General features: G+C 33.5%; 1 pseudogene; it reads left to right on the forward strand.

The window, feature by feature from the left end:
• The first annotated feature begins 403 nt into the window (after positions 1 to 403).
• LOC142858433 (SH2B adapter protein 1-like) overlaps positions 404 to 15,448 on the forward strand; it is a 170,156-nt pseudogene continuing 155,111 nt past the window's right edge.

Genomic DNA, 15,448 nt, shown 5'->3' on the forward strand with positions numbered 1-15,448 from the left:
CCGTTAAAAACGAAGGTCTTTACAAGTTCGCTCTCTTTCCTCTTCCGCTTTCCTAGTGTATCGACATACCTTTACCTGCCTGTTGCCCCTCCCCCATTAAAGTGCACCCATGTGGGACTGCCGCGTGTCTGTGTCTTTTCCTCGCGTAACCGCCTTTGCCTTCTACCTTGCAGCCAGGAATTAATTAACAACAAAGAGGACGCTGAATGGTCATGTGCCCTGAGTGGCACTGTTGCTGCTAGGCATGGGCAAATATGGCCAGCGGGTGAGCTCATGGTGGGCTGGGTGGGCGTCAAGCTGAGGCGGCTTTCTCGCTTTTTCCATGGTGGGGGCAGTGGTGGAGTGGTCACTCACTGAGAGCAGCTCTAGGCTGCATGGAGGGGGGAAGGAGGTCACAGCAGAGATGTCGCCAGCTCCTGGCAGCCAAGCAGTGACTAAAGGCTCAGAGGCGGGTAGCCCAAAAGCCACTCAGGCACCAATTGAAGGTGTAAGTCACAAACAATCCCACACCAGTTTGGAATTATGATTATTAGAGAGGTTATTTATTTTAAGGGGAAAAACTTACAGATCACCTTGCCAGACAACAGCCCTCTGCACAATCAGGAATGGAGCCTACTTGGTGGAAGTGGAGCCAGAAGCCAGAGCACAAGCAAGGGCAGTTACTGCTTTTTTAAAGAAAGAGAAATCATGCCCCAATGGGCTGGTATCTCAGCAGCTATTGGCTGAAGGAGCGGAAGGAGCTCCAGCAACAAGTGATTTTCTCAAATGAACATCATCTTTCTGAACAGACTCTAGCTTCTAAGGTTTTCTAACCTTAAATACTTCTATAATTACATCAAACAGAGACAACAATCTTCACAACTGCTCTGTGCTGGTTGGTGTTCTTCAGCCTGTGAATGACCTGGAAAGAACTACATTAAAGAAGTCTAAAGAGTGTTATCAAATGGGCTTCATGTGGATGACAGGAGCAAAAGCTTTCGGATTTATTTTTGCTTTTGCTTTTTCTCCTCCATTTTAGTACTAAATGAAAATTGTTTTTATATGAGATGCTACCTAGTATGTATCTGAAAAACATGGAAATCTGTCTGAGATTAAGCTGAGAATGATATTAAATGAAGATAATTTCCAACTTTCAATTAACAGCTTAATATGATAATTAAAAAGAATTAACTAGCTGTAAAAAAATTTCTTAACCTTATGAAACAAGCATACACTTTTCCTTGAAAAATAAGATACACAAAGGATGCATATATCAGCATGAGCAATTTTGAAATATTTTTTAACTACTGTCTTAACCAGAACTGAAAAAAACCCAGATATACTTTAATACAAAATAAATTGAATAGGAACAAAGAAATTACATAAAATATTATATACTGGACTTTATCAAGATTTATAATGCACATAAAAACATAATCCATATTTGCTCTTTTCTTTATTGGCAAGCATTTTTGCAATTATCTAAAACAGCATCAACAAAATCATTTACTTTTATATATCATAAAAATCCAATGTTTTAAAATTTGTTTCCTGTCAATTTCACAATATATGTATAAGAAGGTATTTAATTGCTTATCTCCAATAAAATATTAAATGTTTACAATACATATCATGTTGAATATGTATTATATCACACATAAACATATATGTGCATGTATATTGCAGGCATATTCTATATATCTTAACTGTCAAAAATAAAAAGTTTTATGTGCTTGCATACAAAAGACATTTATTGATGGGTGCTTGTTCATGGGTAAGCAATGTACATCTGCAAGCAACAGTACTATATTCTAATTTCTAGGAAATTGTAAAGAACAAGACAGGCATGTTTCTTCATGTCTGGAGCTCCAAAATTTAGGAAGTAGAAAGAGGCAGGTGGATCCCCTTAGCTAAATGGAAAGTCATTCTAGGTCATTGTGTAAGCATTTGGTTCAATGAGACATCTCTTAAGATTTTAAATTAGATGGTTAGATGTAGACAATCTAGCTCTTGCATTGACCTCCATATGCAGGCATGAGTGTGTGTATCTAGACATTCATGTAAAGCTTTCAAAACATATATCAACATACATACATACATACACACACATACCTATACATACATAATCTTATTTGTATTCATCCTTTTTTTATTCATTCTTGATTTACTCTCTCTTAGGAATGAAACCTAACACTCTACTAAAATTATTACTATCTCTTGATTAATTGGCATTTCTGTCAGCTTTGCTTTGAGGTACGACAAACAGATGCAAACCAAGCCAATGAGTAATTATTTTCTCTTGTGTGTGCAAGAGTAAAATTCTAGATTAAACTGTGGATTAGACAAGTAGGATTAATTGTGTGACAAAGAGTTTGACTATATTTCTTTGTTTATACTGATAAAAAAGTCTACAAATGGAAAATTTGTTTCCTGTTAGACATTTGCAAGGAGACAATATCAGGAAGAGATCTTATCATTTCTTGTTCTGTGAAAAGAGTTTAATTAAAATAAACTTTGTATATTGTCATTCTAGGTATATCTCATTGAAGGATATTTTTTATAGTGATACAAATTTCTGTGATAACATCTTCAAATTCTTGAAAGCAATACTCTTTTATCAGGTGAGAATTAGGATAAACATAGTAATCAGCACAAATTCAGTTAGACAAAGCCTCTAAGGAGCTTGCTGTAGTTCAACACAACAATTACCAACTTATGCACCTGGAAATTAGTAGATTCTCCAATTTTTTTTGCTTTATATTTCATGCCAGAACAATGAACAAGTGACACAAGTGTCAGTAGGTGGAGAAAACAGAGATAGATGAAGCATGATGTTTATGACAATTTCCTATTTTCTCTATGTGAATTAAAAGAAGCAGGTGCCACCTATGACCACTGTAATTAATTACTTATTGCTTCAATCAAATAATATCTATAAACAATGGTATCAAAAATTTAAAGACTTGCTAAATCTGCATCAGTTTTCTTCTTCCAAATCCCTCTATAGAGCATTATAGAAATTTTGTCGCTACAGGGATAATTTTCCTGCTGTACTGAGACTACTTCCTCTTAAAACTCCAGCAATGGCTCCCCTGTGCCATGTGAGTCAAGATTAACTTCTCAGTTTTATGTTCTTGACCTTCCAGCATCTGGATTGCAGCATTCTTATATTATGTCTTAGTGCATTCTTTTAAAACTTAACAATCATGACAAACTCATTTCTTTCTCTATTTTTTTAAAATTTTCCTAAGAATTGTGTTTGGGTAAGTTGTTTCCTCACTGATTTAGAATTCATACAAACCTTACTAATATTTACAGTCTGTTTCTAATGCTAATCCCTCTTCCTTATGTTTCCTGAAGATTTATAACAGATATATACTATTAACTGAAATGTGAATTATCAAAATTCTCTGTCTGCTTCTTGTTGCCTTTTAATTCTCAGTTTCTCAAGTTTCTAACTCTCATTTCCTATTTTCTCTTTATCACTTCTTTATATTTTTGATAATAAATGACAATTAGTTATATGTAGATTATCTTTAAATAATTAATATAAATTTGTAATTTTAGGAATACCTTTTACCAAAAAATATTAGAGTCAGTTAAAATGCCTAGGTGGTATAATTAAAAAATAAAAATCTAGATTAGACACATTTATCATCCCTGAACCTCAGGAAATATCATGGAAGAGAGGACAGAAACAATATTGAAGTAAGAATTTGGTGAAACAGTCACCCAGACATGACATGGACACTGAAGTCATAGAGTTAGGACAGCTATGGCTATCTTCAGAGGGCCTACCCAATACTGTTTTTGTAGCATTCCATTATGGAAAGAAATGAGCCTCAGGACTCACATCCTCCTTGAGGATCCATGCTGGTTGAAGAAAGCAGACTAATTTTCTTCAGGGATAGAATCACTGCTAAGCCTCCCATGCTCATTCTAGCTGTGTCACTTAAAATCAGGAAAATATATATACATATACATAAACACATATACATGCACATGTATATGTGCCATTAGATATATATGCACATATGCACACTACACACACACACACACACACACACACACACAAAGATTGAGAGAGTGAAAGAGAGAGAAACAAACAGTATATATGTATTTGGACTTGGTAGAATGTTGGAAGCCTCATTTCAACAGGGGTGTGAGCGAGAGTGATGATACTATTGATAAGAATTAAAAATGACTGGATAGTTTAAAAGCAATTGAAAATGACTGGAACACAGTATATACATTTTAAAGGATAAAACAAAACATTGAAATAAATATTTAAAAAGTCTGTTCTTAGAGGCACAGTGCATCATGCTCATAAATGAGTAGAACAGAGTTAAATTGTAATTTAGTTTCCAATTTCATATTTTATTGAGTAAAGCATGAAAGAAGTTTCTTAATCATGTATACAGTGTAATATGGGTTGATTATGGCTTTAAAGGACATGAAAATTTATAAAATCAGATATAATATATATTGATTCTACTGAAATAGAGGGGAAAAAGCCTTTCATGCTGTTCAGATTTGTAATGCCAGTATTGAAAATGCTGTGGCACAAAGATTTTTATTTCAAGGTCATCCTGGACTATGTAGCCAGTACATTGGTGGGGTTGGCTGCATGTTCTCAAGCAAAATACACTACACTACATACACAACACACACATACTACACACTTGCACAGATTGAGTGAGAGAGTGTGAGAGAGAAATAAACAAAGCACAATTCATAAAAAAGAAACAGACCAATAAATATTTTAATAGATTTTGATTGGCATGTGAGGAAGATTATACAAAAAGAACAAATAACAGCTTTTTATTTCAGGATTATATATATATGTATATACGTATATATGTATATATATGTACGAAATATCAATTTTAGTCAAGAAAAATCTTTTGTTGGCAGATCTCTTTTTGTATATGAAATGTCATGGAACACACACAAAATGATATAAGAAAGTCCAAAAGAACACAATCAATCTAGTAATCATTTTTAATTTACAATTTACATTCTGAGACAGACTTTACTGAATTTTTGTTTTTGTGTTTGGTTAAATAGTTGTACATAAGTTAATTATGTACAAAATGACTTTTTATCACTGATTTGCTGTTGAAGTTCCACAATTCCCGACTCTCTTCTCCCTTAGTCTCTCTCCCTCTTGCTTTTCTTAGGTAGAAGGAGGAAGAAAGTATTTATTTTTGACTTACACTTAATTGTCTCTTTTAGTCACTGAAGGAAATAAGGAAAGGAACTCAAACAGGGCCTAAACCTGGAGGCAGGAGCTGATGCTTAGTTTACTGAGAAGTGCAACTTATCAGTTTGCTCCTCATGTGTTGCTCACTCTCTTTTCCCTCAGAACTAAGGCCAGAAGTTTAAGGATAGCAAAAATCATAATGGTTCAGTCTCTTCCCCATCAAATTTACATTAAGAAAAATTCCTATAGGTGGTGTAGGAGGTTCCTTTGTTCATGTGTTGTTTTCATTGGTTAATGAATAAAGAAACTGCTTTGGGCCGGATAATGCAGAACTTAGAAAGGTGGGGAAAACAGAACTGAATGCTGAGAGGAGGAAGAAGAGCTGAGTCAGAGAGAAGCCATGGATCCTCTGCCAGAGAGGAATGCTGGTTAGAATCTTTGGTAAGCCACTGCCACCTGAATGTACATAGATTAATGGAGATGGGTTAAACTATATGTAAGAGTTAGCCATTAAGAAGTTAGAGCTAATGGCCAAGCAGTATTTTAATTAATACAGTTTCTGTGTTGTTATTTAGGGTGTAAGCTAGTCGGGTGGCCAGGACAAACAAGGAGCCCCCTCCTTGCAACGTGTCTACTTGTCTGTAGCCTGATATTATTTCCTCTCAAGTGACTTCAGTTTGTACCAAGTTGACATAAAATTTTTTCATCACATTTGATCCTTTGTCAAGCTGACACACAAGAAAGACACTATTGAAATACAACCTTTTCTTACTTCTTCATCAACAAGAGAGAACATTAATGTGAATATTTGAAACAAGCTGTGTGTGCTGCAGAGAGCAGAGCTGGAGATGTGACCTAAGTTTCTTGAAGGAGCCCAAAATATCTTGTTTGAGTTTCAGTTACCAATTATTGGATCCCTCTCACTTTGACTGACCCCTTGGCCCTGGGACCAGCTGAGTCCCATGTTCTGACATGAGCTGTCAGGCCTACTTAGCCTTATTCCCCAGGGAAATGTGAGTGTGCTATCTACCTGTTCTGCAGCCCCATGACATAAAACAACCAGAAACAATTGGGAGTCAAGTCAAAGCATAAACTCAGTTTAATATTTTGAGCATCAGCTTATATAGGTTAAGTGACATCATGTGATATGGAGGTACCTCCAGCCAAAGAGAGACAACCAAGCCCTCCCTTTGGCTGGAAAGGCTTCTACCTAGATTTCCCTGTCTCATCCCCACTCAGTAACTTGGTGATTATCCTTCAAACTCAAGCCAAGCCTCTCTCTGTTCCACAGGTTTTGAGGTACAGGTCCTGAGATAATTTTGGCCCAACAGAATTAACTTTGTAAAACTTATACATTATTTTTCAAAAAAATACTAAAGAACTAGATACTTAGCAAAGACAATACTATAACAAACCAACATTAAAGATTCTATATTTTATTGTTGAATTTATGTAATTATAATAGAAATACTTTACCTCCACAATTCTTTACTTCCCTTTAACCCCTAATCGATCCCAACAATTAGAACTCTTCCATGCCCTTCACTTTGCCTATTATTTTTGATATAGTATAAAACATGTTATTGATTTATTTTCATGAGTATAACACACATGTCTTGGGAAAATGAATTTAAAACTTGCATCAAAAATAGTTTTGGACATGATCTATAGCAAAATTATCCTGTTTCCTGAGTATGAGAAATCACATTTTTTTTTGCAATTTAAGCACTGAAAATTTTACAAAAGATATTATATTTCATAAAGTTTATTATCTGTCATAGATATGAATGCAAATGTATACAAAGTAAAAAAAGATTAAATTCTGAGCATTATATTGTATTTTATCTCAATACCTTCAAATAACATATACATATTAATGACAAAAGTTAAAGATTAAAGATATGTACCCTTCTATAGCTACTGAGTAAAATTTTACTCTAACCATAAGTCACACATTGTTTCAGAAAAAAAATGTAGCAAAATATGCATCTATACTTTAGCAGAGTGACAAAAGCCCCTGATTTTCAAGCTCAAGTTTCTGCTCTAAATGAACATTTTTCATGTTTGCATTCTATGCACTTTTGAAAAGCAGCCAATGGCATAAGCAGAAATGTTAATTTTCCAAGGAACAGCTGCTGTCAGGCTATTTCTGGATTAGCTGCTTGTTGGAAGATTAAATCTTGTTATAAAGATTGCATTTTCTTTTAGAACTATCTGTCCCATCCCTGAAACTCAGAAAGTTTGAGTAAGTGAGATGAAATTGTGACAATCTTATCTTGTTATTTTGTTGAACTTAAACAACCCTTTAGGCTTTTTTTTTTTTGCTATTTGTACCTCTATTAATATGTTGCCTTATTCTGGAAGTCATAACTATATATAATTTGCAGAAAATAGAAAATGTCAACATTGAAAAAAATGGAGTGGGGGGAGCCTCCATTCTTATTGCTATTACTGAAATTCTGACATATTTTGTGTATATATTATTCAAACACACTTTATAGTCAATGAAAATTAAATTTTTTTAAATATCCCCAAAAATAGATTTGAGAAGCTTAGAGAGAACCACCAAATTACAACAGAAATAAAGAAAAAGTAACTGCATTGCTATCACCAGCTATCCCTGTATTATTTCAACTCTAATATGTCTTTTTGTTTATAAGTGGATGCAAGGGTTTCTATTGGTTCTAAAATTATTTCATATATTATTTTTTATTCAAGTAAACTGTTTCTATTTATTTGCATATTAGCTCACAAAATATTAACAGACATTTTAATATGTTCTTTAGCTATTTGCCAAGTGTCCTAAGTGTTCTACAAGAAGAGAAGATATGAAACTTTTTCTGTGCTTCTTGAATGTGTCACTTCATCGGAAGTGAAACTTCATAAAAATAAATAAATAAGATATGTAATTATCTCTGCAGTGACAGCTGGCTCCAGCATTAGGGAAAGCACTCTTTAAGCGTGTTAATATCATTAGATACCCAGAACAACTCTATGAAGAACAGTTGACTTCTGTATTGTGTCAGCTCAGTGAAGTGTCACAGATTTCCTATGAAGGGGATCCAGGCTTGAGTTCCCCAAATCATAGAGTGCCCAGGGATCCTGCAGTCACATGTAACTTTAATACTCTTTTTTTGGAGGGTATAAAAAACTTAAAAATTTTTATTAGTATTCTATTTAGTGGAGTCCATTTTACATTTTCAGACCTGTTTCATATTTGTTTTTTTTTCTTCCCTTCCCAACCTCTGTGCCTCTATATTCTATTGAACATTATTTTTTTTAAATAATTATTTGGAAATTTTAATATCACTTTAATCAAGTACCTCACAGAAATTGTTAAAGGATAAACCTGAACACCAAGAAAAACATAGTAAAACAACTCTATCATTGATAGAAAGAGATTGAGACAGACTTGTTCACATGGGAGTTGGCAAGAAATTCAGCACAGTGACTAAAGGGCTGGACTTGAATGTTCCAGGCTACAAATACAGTGACCTGTGTATTACAACTAGGCCTTGTCTAAAGGTACTACCACCTCCTGAGGTATTGCCATAAGAATGAATATGAGCTCCCAAAGACTTAAAATGTAGGAAATCATTTCAGATTCAGAGTATAACTTGTATTAATTCAAGAATTATGAGTAGCTCTATATGTTTTCTAAACACCTATATTCAAGAGAAAGTATTGAATTAAATAAATATCTTAGTTGAATTATCTAATTTTAGTGTAGAAATATATTATTAAGAAAATGCAGTGTCTCAAAGCTTAACAAAATAAATAAATGTTTAGTAATTTTTAATACGTTTATTTAAAATAATAGTATTGATTACAATTATCAGACAATTAAACAAGTCACATAATTATTAAGAGTATTTTTTAAAAATGAACTAACTTTGTAGTTTGGGCATTCTTGTTTTTTCTGTAAGATAACAATTTCTTTGGAAAGGCAGCTTCTTGAAAGTTTCCCATGTTCAGACAACTAGATGCAATCCACACTGCTAAAGTAGTTGTGAAAAAAAGATATGACTCTGGGTAGGAGATTTTAGAAAATATTTAGTCAGGGAGTGAGCATGAATATAATCAAAATGTATTTTATATGTGTAATAAATTCTAAAGGAACAATTTTATTTTTATTTTAAATTATATTAATTTCTAGTAAAATGCTTATAAGGTACAATTACTAAACTTATTAAAACTTTCAGTACTGAACAATTCTCTCTATATAAAGTCTATAAAAAAAGGAATGTTCAATATAGTTTATAAATACAGGAAATATGTTGTGATTAGAAAAAACAATAGCATTATCTAAAAGGATTTCAGCAATTCAAATAGGTTCATGTGGACACACATGCATAATGATGGATGCAGCTGATCAAGTTTAATGAAGGAAAAAAAGATGCTTGACCAGAGATCAAAATTGGAACATAGACATATCTTGACAAGCATACACTATAAATAAATAAATTATAGTGTGTGAGAACCATCTAATATGATTACAACAAGAAGGTATACAGGCAGAAATGATAAGTGGATTATAATCCAACAATGATCAATCACCATTAGGTTTCATGTTACTCACCAGTGTCAATAAGGAGAAAATAACTTACTAAAGTTTTGACAGTACTGTTTTCCTCAGTTTCTCACATTATCACTCTTAAGTATTCAGTGATAATAATCCAATATATAAAATCCAAAGATATTACAACATAGACATTGTTAAGTGTTGGTATGATTATGCTCAAGTTTAGTGGAATATATTTATTTATATCATGGGATAGAATATTTATCATGAATTCAAAATATACAATAAATATTTTTCCAAGTTATAACATGATATTTTTTCCCCAAGTGAGGGTATAAAAATAGGTTGAAAGAAAAATTGCATTCCTCTTATTTTATTTTAAAATCAAAAGAACATTTAAGAAAAATTAGTAAAGTATTCAAAAACAGCAGTTAAAAAATATGAATGATTATATCTGTAAGTCCCAAATCCTGGTCTCTGGCCTCCATGTTTGGAGGCCCCGTTCCTGTGCCTGCCAAGCCTTAACCTCCTCCTCTATTTAAACTGCTTCCCAGGAAAGTTCCCATATATATTTTTAATTTGGCGTGTTGTAATTTGGCTTGATTGGAATTTTTAATCGGCAGAGAGTCCGCGTTAGAAAAATTCCTAACAATTTCTGGTGATCTTTCCTTCTACTTACATTTTTATTAAATGTCCGAAATGAGAATGCAGCACTCTTTTGTAATTTGCACTCATGTCTAAATACCTTGTATCTACTTCTCACTACAAACATGCAAATGAATCTGCTTTTTCAAGAAAGTAATTCATAGCTTTTGGTGTAAGATGTATGTTATGCCCAAAGTCCAGACCCCCAAAATCACTATGAGACTATATCAGATTCAAAAGCCAAGAGTCTTTATTGAAAGTTAACTTGGGTCTCCCTATCCTTCAGAAGTGGCACCGGGAATGAAAACAGCAGCAGCAGCAGCAAGAGGAGCAGCAATGATGACAACATCAAAAGGAATAACACAGGAGAGACCCCAACAAGAGAAAAGAGAGGATTTGTGTAGATAGGGAGACGAGTTTGGGGAAATTCAAGCTTCTGTTCTTGTGATTGGTTCTGCTCAGTGGGGTGAAGGGAACTCCAGATTTCCAGGCTTAAAATTAGATGACCCCTGTGATATAAGGAGATTTCCAGGCCTGAGGGGAATTCAGTGTCTCTGGGCAACAGTGATTGGTCTATTTCCTCTGCTCAGGGACTGGCTGGTTTTGCTTTGTCAAAGGCAGAGATGGCTCTGATTATGGGGCCAAACTGTGTTTATTTCTTTGATTCTTTTATCTTTTTGAAACTAATTTTGGAACCAGGACAATTATCTTTAGTATGCTCTGAAACTACATGCGTAATGCGCTCTTTCGGTCCTAGGATTTTCCTTGGCTCTAGGTTTAGAGACAAAGTCTCTCTTGTATATATTTTGGTACACATGTTTGTCCCCTCTTATACATAATAAATAAACAAATAAACTAATGAATAAAAAATAAAAGTAAGTACAAAAACTTGTTTAAAAAGTGAAAGAAACCAGAGCTAAATGTATATAAATTTAAAAAGCTGACAAACACATACAATCTCAAAACATGTGAAGTGATGGAGGATTGGAAATCCAGGTTTAGCCTTAGTTACATAATGAGAATCCATGTACAGTATAAGCTGACACCGTTTTTCAAAGACTAAAATGGGTAAATCATAATTAAAACATTATTCCACAATGTTTAAAATATTTTTAAATTCTCTTCCTTGGCAAAAGTGTATTATCCACCAGACTTTGAAATAATGCAAGTTTCAATATTTCCTAGTGCACACCATGTACTTTTTTATCATGTAGACAAACAGAATCAAAATCATCTCATTGCCATCTATTTCTATATATCAAAATGATATCTCTCAGCTTACTTAAAATATCATCCACACTACAACTAACATAATACATTATTTTATCATTTTTCTATTTAGTATCTTGATGTTTTCATAAATTTGTTGCATGAAGACTTGTGCCATAGTTTTAGACTAAGCTCTATGACATCACGACAGCTTTAATCCAGTGTGCAGCAACAACTTTCAGAGTCACATATAAGATGTACTAATTGTCAAATATTTATGTTATGATTAATACAGTAGCAAAATTACAGTTATGAAGGAGCAAGAAAATAATTTTATGGTACATCGCCACAACATGAGAAACTATATAAAGGGTCACAGCATGAATGCTGAAAATCACTGATCTAGAAAATTCTTATGATTCATAAAATATTTAGGTCTTCCTTCCTTTCCTTTATTCATTCCCTTTTCCTGCTTTCCTTCCTCCTTCTCTCCCATCTTCCCTTCCTCCTTCCCTCCCTCTCTCCGTGTTCCTTCCTTCTTCCTTTTCCTTGTTTTCCTTCATTTCTTCCTACCTCCCTTTCTTTCTTTCCTTGGATAATCCTTTTGTACACTGTGTGAGGATGTGCCTATTTTTTTCCTTATTTGCTTTAGATGCCTTCTGATTGTTTTATTAAGAGCTGAACATACAATAGCTAGGTAAAAAAGAGAGGTGGTACTTCTAGGCAGGGATAAGAACTTTGAAAGAATCTGTGACTGGAGATTTGTCATTCAGATGCAGCGAAATTCAGATATATGGTGCTGAATAAAGATAAGAAGACAAGTGGCAAATCATAGATTAATATAAACAGGGTAATTTCAGTTTTAAGAGCCAGTTGGAAAGAAGCCTTTTCTAAGGACAAGTTTTCATAACTAATAAAAATGTAGCATTATTCAAGAGCTAGTGACATAAAGACCTACTATATTTATTATCTCTTTTTCTCATACAATGTATTCTGAACACAGTTTCCCTCTTTGGATGTGTCCAAGTTCTCATCCACACTTTCCCTCTCACTCCAGTGTCTTTCGAAAGGCTAAGAATCTGAAGATTCGGAAGTTCAGGATGTCAACTGAACCACTCATAACAAGTTACATACAATAAGGATAGGCATACCAAAAACACACTTTTAATCCCAGTCCTCAGGAAGGAGAGGCAGGAGGATCTCGGTGAGTTCCAGGCATACTTGATGTATAAAGGAAGTTTCAGGACAGAGTTGTAACATGAAGAATACCAAAAAAGCAAAAATAAATGTAAAAAGACTGGGTAAAAACCCTTATATTAGAGCTTATCAAGGCAACCCTGTAAGAGTAGAAGGTTTTGCATAGACCGATGCAGACCCTTTTGTTGTCACAATCTTTAGAATGGACCTCTATGAGTTCTGCTTAGTTGATTTTGGGGCCACATTCTCTGGGTCCTTGACTCATCTGACTTCTTCAGTCTTTCCTACATAGCTCTTAAAGCTAAGACCCATAATCCAAAAGATAAGAATTGGAATACATTGTTTTTTACTTCAAAAACCAGAGTCAGAATTTATAAATAATAATTTGAGAAGGAATATTCATCTTATAATAAGGGTGCCAGAGCTGAGGAATTGCCTAGATAATATATTTATACTTTACCAACATTTTAATTCACTTTTACAATAAATTACTTTTCTGATTAAAGGTATTTTCAATCCAAGCACAGTGGCACACATGTTTAATCTCAGTACTCTGGAGGAAGAGACATGTGGCTATCTGTGAGTTAAAGTCTAGAATTGTCTACATAACCAGCCCCAGGCAAGCAAAGGCTACATAGTGAGACCTTGTTTCAAAAAAAGGAAAAATAATGTCATAAAAATGGCGGCATCTTAGAAATAAAAAAAAAACTATGAGGAGTATGTTTGTTATCTGAAGACAATTTATTCTGAAGATCAACTGTACTTTCATTTACATATACACATCCTCTGCTGAAGAAAAAAAAATAGAAATCTTGATAGAAATCCAGCATACCTCAAATATACTGCATATATTTTATACCTTAATTTTAATTTTGGTTGAGCCAGACATAGTGTCCTTTCAGTAAATTATTTAAACTTTCCAATTATAACAGTGTCCTTCAGTGTATATGAGAGGCGATGTTATAAGTGACACAATTCTCACATTAAAGTGTGTTGTAGAGAGATGTAATGAGCTGTAAAAGAGATGTTTGGCACTGTAATAGATTTGATAATTGTAAAGAAAAAAATAAGTGGATCTACCACACTGTTATTGAAAATATTGACTATATTTTTCCAAGAAAAATTGACTGTCAGAATATTGACTCTGCAAAAACTGAGAACCATATGTGACAGCAATAATGTAGTTTGTTTCATTGGCATTAAGGAATAATAGTTACATTTGTATTTAGTTAAGATATATAGTTGAGAACCATTAATTTTATCATTTAACATAGACTTAAAGTGAAGAAATTATGATTATATTGCAGAGAATAGGTTTTTCTTTTTTTTTAAGTAGCACAAACAACATTTTTGAGCCTAAATGTTTCTTGCAGTGAAGTGGCAGTGTTTGCTTTACAGCTATCTTCTTTGTATTTAATTTTCATATAAATTAAATTACATTGTTATTATTTACATAGAATAGAAAACACACATTATTAAGCAATGTGTTAATGTGTTCAATATCTCTATTTCACTAAGAACTTTAATTTTAGAGAAAGAAAGCTGTAGAATTTTATATTTGAAGTTAGGATAATGTATGTAAAAAAGGGCAAATTTTCTATTTTTAAAGCAAATTTCAAATTACATTTTCTTACATAAAGTCAAGAAAATAAGTTTTTATTTTTAACTTGATAAGAGGTTTACAGAATTCCCAATCTCAATGATCTGGTATGTTATTAAAATATTTATTTTGATTTATGTCTGTTTTCACAATTAGATCATCAAAATACTAGTTTTTATTTATTTTTAGATATAAATGTAAAGGGAATAATTTGAATGAGTTGTGGGAAAAATGTGCTCAAGTAAATAAAATTGTTTTCTAGCAAGAAGGTTTGAATGTAATCAGGCAAAGCAGAAAATTGTAGTATTTTGTAAATAAAACTCTTATAATGATGAACATGGAGAAAAGCATACAAATAATATTCATATATACATAAATTTCTATAGCCTTATTTAAGACATCAATGCCAAGAGATAATTTCTGGCAACCAGTCTGCCATATTGATTAGGGAATAAGGTGTGCTATCTTTACTTTTTCTCCTGTCCTCCAATTTCAACAACACAGACCTTTCAGAGTACTTAATGTGACCAATGTTTCTCATCTGTCCCCATAACCCCAGAAATGTTCCCCAGGACCAATAGTAGTCACATCCGACAGGGAGACAAAAACATTGCGTACCAGAAAACTGGCAGTCACCAAACTCTACTAAGAAACAAATAAAGCAGCAAAAAGCAAGAAAAAGTACCCTACCAACAATGACAAGATCAAATATTAGCACGTAGTTTTATGATCATTGTAGATCCAATGCATAGATGCTAGAGAAATTGACTCTCCCCAACCCTCACCTTCTCTCCCACCACCCCACCCTGACCCCAGTGCTTATAACTTTTGCTGGTGATCTTGTCTGTTTCCAATTTCCAGGAGGATCTATATATGTTTTTCTTTGTGTACACCTTATTACTTAGGTTCGCTAGGATCACCAACTATAGTCTCAATGTCCTTTATTTATGGCAAGAATCCACTAATGAGTGAGTACATACAATATTCAACTTTTTGGGTCTGGGTTATCTCACTCAGGATAATATTTTCTATTTCCATCCATTTGCATGCAAATTTCAAGATGTCTTTTTTTCCCCCACTGACTAGTACTCTA

Source organism: Microtus pennsylvanicus, chromosome 10 (genome assembly GCF_037038515.1).
Source record: "Microtus pennsylvanicus isolate mMicPen1 chromosome 10, mMicPen1.hap1, whole genome shotgun sequence".
NCBI classification, from domain to species: domain Eukaryota; kingdom Metazoa; phylum Chordata; class Mammalia; order Rodentia; family Cricetidae; genus Microtus; species Microtus pennsylvanicus.